The following is a 6,718-nucleotide window of genomic DNA, read 5'->3' as shown; positions in this document are numbered from 1 at the left end:
TTTGTAACCAACCAACATTTTACAGCGAACCACTGATGGATATTATGTACTGTTTCCCCGGAGTATTCGAAGTAGACTATGGAAGTGGTAGTGCACACGTAGAAGGGGATGATCGCCATCAAACGACATTTATTGCTGCTCGATAAACAACCCAATAAGATTGGCTGTACTGGAAGTAGCGGCGTGGACGCTTTCGTCGGTTGCTGTAGGTGCCAGGGAGGCGAAGCAGCATCTGCTCGGCCGGTAAAGTAGGTAGCGGCCTGAATTACCGACACGAGTGGTTTGTATGACGACTAAAAACCTACCGCCCTCAACTACTCAGAAACACCCTCTAGGAAATACAGTGAATGAACTTGTTGGATGAATGAGTCTAAATTTAGCAGAACGTGTCGTTGCTAATGTCACTATACGAAAACTTGTATATTATATTTTATAAAAATAATGAAAAATGGAGCACTATATTGTTTTGTAAGCGTATACTCATAATGATAAAAATATAAACAATGTCTGTATGCAAAAATATATTTATAACTATCTATCTGCCTTAAAGAATATTGGTTAAGAGATTTCAAATATACAAAGATACTGATACTGCACCTGAATGCAGGCTAATATGCAACCCGACCTCTGTACCTTCCTACGTGACTAGGCAATGTAAGTAGGAGGGATGATGGTCCGCAGGGTAAAAGACGGATGGAGAAGTAGGGGAAGATCCAGGCAGACGGCAGCCATGATACCTAGTGGACCAATCGCGTACTAGAATTCAACCGTTACCGCGTAATGGCCGCGCGGTACCGCCCCGTATAAAACCTCGTGGACGTCACGCTTATTGGACGCGAAGGCGTTAAAAGTTTTATTGCATCCAAAGCAGTTACACCCGCTCGAACCCCACTCCATTCTCTTCGCGTAAATCGTAAAACCTTGGGATACGGCCCAGTATACCTCTTTACCTTGTGCGCCCCCTAGCTGACGCCCTTCGAACCCTCAGCAAATATTTTTGACGCAACTTTTTGAAAACGCGCGGGATATCTTCGACTCGTCTGAAAACAACTTGTTGAACTGCATTCAGTTTAATTGAGATACTTAAAAATTTATATTCAATAAATGAAATAAATAGAATAAATAAAACAAACAAACTGCGTATTCGAACTATTCGATTAACGTAATATTTTTGCGTCAAATATAAAAAAAGGTTTTATTATGAGAAGCACATTTGCAATAAGTACAGGTCTAAAATATTGCCTCTCAAATTACAATAATAACATAGAATAGTAAAAAGAAAATCAGATTTTTCAATAATAAGTATTATTGCAATGTGCTGACATCTGATGGGACACCATGGAATCATTGGCGCAGGTATACCTGTAAAATGGAAACCCACCGGTACCATCACGACAAGATCACAGAACCCAGTCTACATCTATCCCCTTTACATAACTACCATATCTGGCACCTCTGCGTCAACCTCTTGTGCCGCACACAAAATTTAACTGTTCGTGTCCCAACAATTAACTAAAAAATTTTGCAGATCTGCTTGATAATTTTGATGTCAAATTATTCGAATTCAACTAATTATAACAGTAATATTAGATTCACAAAATTCGGCTTTATTGCATTATTACGTCAGTGCCACCAAAGATATAATAAATAAACGTAACTCCAAAAACTGCTGAGTAATAATTCAAAATAAAAAAGAATCTGTCACCAATGTTTTTAGCAGAATTTTTTTGGACCTATGTAATACCGGTACACAAAAATTTTTATTATTTTTTAAACAAAAACAGCCCCATTTAATTTAACTCTAAATCATCCCCCATTAACAATCTTATCCTCGTTCACACCTAGAGGTCTTATAGATAACATGTTATTTCACAGTAATTAGACTAGACACGCCTGTCATGCATCAGCCACGGGTCAAAAAAAAAAACGTATTTTAATAATTGAGAATTCTCGTACACAGTCGACTAGCATAATTAGTTTTTAGCGTTTGAGAAAAAACTGTTTATCAATGATAACCTCGCAATTTGTCACTTCGCTCATATCGCTTATAATGCAGTTATTAAAATGCAGATTACCATGCCAACCTTTAATTATCATTCTGTAGCTATGTCTTCGCTATTATCCTTCTCTCTTTATCTTTCACTCTACGTAAACCGTAATGTACACGTGAGAGTCACGAGTTTGCAATAAATAATTGCGATGACATTTGCACAGGAAAATTGGAAATTGTAGCCATCTTGCATTCCCACCTTCCGGGACAATCGTGCTGTCATTAAAGGAATCTACAGACCGTGCAACACGTCATTACGAGCAGTTTGTTCAACCGGACAAGTAATTAGACCCGTTGAAATAATAAGCAATGTTAAAGCGAAGAAGACGGTTTGTAAGGAAGTCAGCTGAAAATATAATTGAGATATACAGTGATCTGATTGTAAAAAAAATCTTCATTAAACAGCACTGAGCAAAATTCTGTACTTCTGTATTTTCTTATGTACCTGGTCATCGGCTGTACGGTCAGGAATTTAAAGTATGTATTTTATTATAAGGAGCAATTCACGATCGACATTTTCGTGCTTGAAATACATTTCTTAATGATTTCTTCGTAACCCTAGAATTCTACATAATGATACTGGTTATTCATAAAAAAATTCTTGTCTTGTTATACGATAATAATAAGGAAATGATATAAATTGATAATTGGAGAAAATTTCCATTTCCATGAAACCTTTTGCTCGTAAAATTGGCAACGTATGCCGTAGCAATGATTATAAATTTAGATAATGACCAATATTGAAATAAAATTTTTACTGAATTTTATGAGATCACAAAAATAGATATACGTATCCTTGTACTCCAGCAATTCAAGCTGCCGCTGACATAAGGTAGGAAAGAAATGTGACGTATATTGGCGCATTCACGAGAAGACATTTTTATTCTGATATCGAATTTTTTTTTCATCTCTATATTGGTAATCTTTACTCAAAGGATATATACATATATGTATATATCAATTGCGTGTTTTCTCGATATAACGTTAATTATTTCTGCAGGGTTCTTATCGTACGACGCATGCACTTGATGACACGTGATAAGCTGACATGGATGATTAACGCAAAAGCCCGTCTAGTTAACGTCGAGGCTGCACGCTTCCTCGCATGACGTCACGTCATTCACTTTATGCACATGTAATACACCCTTATCAGTGGATCATGAATTGATGCATATTAATAATCATTTGAACATTCATAAATGTAAGTCTGCCCGGAGATCGTATGCAAATTCATTTCAACAAAAAGAGCGAAGAAAACTCCAAGATACCTATAGATACGTTTACTTGTTATAAATCATAGGTTTGTATAAAATCATCATATCCGAGGATAAATTGATATTATGGACGTTTGAAAAGAAAAATTCTTATATTATTGTCTATTTTTATTGGCTCCCATGCATTGTGATATTTTTCACTTTCTTTAGAAATTCTTTTGACTTTTATTATGCAGAATATCTCTCGAGTAAATACTGTAGGATATACCAATCCAAAAAGAAATTTAACAATCTCGTCAGTTAACGTTATCCGAATGCCAAGGCTGGTGGTCCGCATTAAATAACACTTGGCATCGAGTATGTTAGATTTCATCTGGTCACCAAGCGATTAGCTTAAAACCGGAGTTGTACCAAAGTTCAATGGCCTACTATACGAGGGAACCGACGACATGAAATTCTTTTAAAGCTCGTTGATGATTGTTACCAGGAAAAAAGACATATTTCATAATGATAATTTAAGTTACATGCACGGTTGGTGTATAAAAGACAATTATTCTAAGAGTTCGAAATTTGGTTAAATATAAGACAAAAAAATGTCATCATTCAATTCAGAAAATGAATATTGACATCAAAATACTAGTTGTAATTGAATAAAGAAAAAGAATAAAATTTTCGAGGTATTCCACTTTACCCATATCTATACTCATCTTGACGAACGCAAATTGTAACAACCTTTCGCAAACTGACAGTAACATTAAGAACGACACAGGCGACGCAGACACAGATTACATCACGAAAAAACTTTCAGAACTGTCGGGTTATATGTCACAATTGCAAAGATACAAACTAGAACCGAATCAAGATAAAAAAAACGACAATCCAAGAAACAAAGCACAAAAAAATAAACAGATCAAGAAAGAAGAGCAGCAAAACAATGAAGTTAAAAAAATAAAAAAGAGAAAGAAAAAGAACAATCGCAATGAAAGAAGCGAACAAAGATCCTTAATCCAAGCACAAAAGGGTATACGGAGAGCCAGAAAATGATAAAGGGTTGAACGAAAGATCGTGCGTTAGGCCAGCAAGACCAACACGAACTCACCTTATGGATCGATGAGCCCCATCCCCGTGGGCACCGGCACTGTGGTGGACCCGGCACGCAACGCAACATCATAATCACGGCACAAGCACGATACCCGCAGTAAAGGATACCTTCGTGTAGCATAGAACGTACAACAAGGACACGATCTGAGAATAAGTGAGAAACGTGGAAACCAGTGTAAAACCCATGAGAGAGAGCCCGGCTGACGTCCCGCAGGGCGAAAACCGGTGTCGGGGACGTCAAGATAAGGAAGAGGTTATGTGACAGGGTGAGAAATTCCGGGACGCGTCAGGAGCCGCACACGACTCAGGACATCCTGAGGCGCGGGTCGCAGTCTCGTAGGTCAGTTGCGGATCCCCGTAGGGGATGCCGTGGTACCGCGTGGAAGAAAGGGGTGGCCGTCGTCTACGTGGAAACGAACCGTAAGCCCGGTCCAGTGTATTTACGAGTTTTGGACCTGGCTGCAAGCAGGCTAGCAAACTCAGCCAAGTGTCGCGGAATAGAGTCCATGGGACGACCATGTGCTTCATGAGTCTCGCGAACGTCACTGCGCTTGCGTTTGTGAGTCTGACCCCTACGTCACTCTTGGCTACGTTCCCCTCGTGCTGCGCGGCAACATGCGAGATGGATACGCCATAAAACCCCGTGGAGTCAACTGTTACAACCCTCGCCCGCCGTCGTTCTTCCATAGGTGTGGGAGTGTCCATGCCACATATAAGGACTAGCATTGCTCCTAGGACTCTCTAGGTTGGTACCCTTGTGCTTCGAGATTGCAACACAAAACCTCTACCACCGCTGTACCACCCCTATTTTGCTTTCTTGATGCACGCCTGCACTCCCTATCCATACGCTATCTTTACGTTTCTCCTACTTCACCCTGCTCCTTACCCTTTCTACCGTACCGACATTGCACGGCTGCCGGTCCACTTTTTCATGCCCCAGGATGTTCATGCGTACTGCTCTTGCTTTACTATGCACGTCAGGTACTGTCATACGGGTTACGTTAATAAGACGCTTTACTACCCTTACCTTAATACACTCTCTATTCTGTATACAATTAGAGGATGCTTGAGAACGTAATGTTAATCAAGGCATTCTCCATCATTATTGTAGCAGACGCTACTTCTGATAGTATTTATGGAGTTAAGGGGGGAGGGAAGGCGAGAGTGGTATTGGCCATTTTAGAAATTTTTTGGAAATATATATGTGTATGTCAATTGTCATTATTTCTTTTTATAGATTGGAAAAATTGACATTATACCGTGTGCCTCAAAAGTAATTTGCTCCGAAGGCTTTAAGGACCTCCACTTGGTAACTGGGAATCCTCTCGGTCGTTAGTAATTAATTCGAGCCAGGAGGATGCTAATTTAAAGGACACCTTTAAGGATGCTCGGACAACTTTTCTACTGTTACACGTTTAACTGCTTCGACTTTCATTATTCCTCGGGACTACTCGGCGCTTCCTACATCTTTGCATATTAAACATAGGATTCACTTACGCAATTACGTCTAAACTATCTCAATGGACAATTCATATTTACATGTGGTTTTAACATGTAGCGTTTATCGCCTTGTAGACACGCTGTAAATGTCTAGACAATTTTCCATCAGTTTATGTCTTCATGCATCTAGTGAATATACCTATATACATTTCAGTAAAATAGTATTAAAATAATTAATATATCGCTATCAATTATTTCAATATAATCACATTGATGATCTCTGTTATCTTCTTAATGTCTGTTCAATAATCGTTAAATAAAGTATTTTTTAACGATACTATTATTCACTGCGTGGGGTATATGGGTGGTTGGCATAGAAATCATTCTTAAAAGAAATTGTTAACGCAGGATACCGATTATATTTTTTTTTTTTTTTGTAATCCATACATGTTGAGGCACCTTATATACTTGGAATCAGGAACAGACGAAGTTCTCAGTATCCCAACACTATTTATATTCATCCTATTGTGTATCTTCTAACATTCACCTACTCAAGGATAACCAGCCAGGCAAACGGATGGTGAGTGCGTCGACATAGCCTGTGCAATTTGCATAAGATACACGTGCGATAAAAAAGTAATAACTAAATGTATATGAACAAAGTTATCTCGCCGAAACATCGTGAAATTGTGTAGAATCTGCACCTATGTAAATTCCGATATACATTGTTAGACATACTAATCTGTATAATAAAATTAGTAAATATATATTGTCTTGTATTAAACTACAATACTACTTGTATTAAAACTGGCAAGTAATTCAGGAACAATGAATTAAATCAATTAAAACACACTATTTGAATATTTTCGAAGAATATTGTACTAGTAAGTAGGTTCCTCTACTTTCGAAATTT

General features: G+C 38.2%; 1 long non-coding RNA gene across 1 annotated transcript; it reads left to right on the top strand.

Moving 5' to 3' along the window:
* The first annotated feature begins 2,319 nt into the window (after positions 1-2,319).
* LOC112494717 lies at positions 2,320-6,483 on the top strand. The gene is made up of 3 exons (XR_003060462.1): positions 2,320-2,527; positions 3,051-5,110; positions 5,603-6,483. It is a non-coding gene; the product is annotated as an uncharacterized LOC112494717 (long non-coding RNA).
* The last annotated feature ends 235 nt before the right edge of the window (positions 6,484-6,718 follow it).

This window comes from Cephus cinctus, unplaced genomic scaffold (assembly GCF_000341935.2).
Source record: "Cephus cinctus unplaced genomic scaffold, Ccin1 Ccin1_scaffold0709, whole genome shotgun sequence".
In the NCBI taxonomy this organism is placed as follows: Eukaryota; Metazoa; Arthropoda; class Insecta; order Hymenoptera; family Cephidae; genus Cephus; species Cephus cinctus.
The sequence above is the reverse complement of the archived record's forward strand: the minus strand, read 5'-3'. Positions and strand labels throughout refer to the sequence as shown.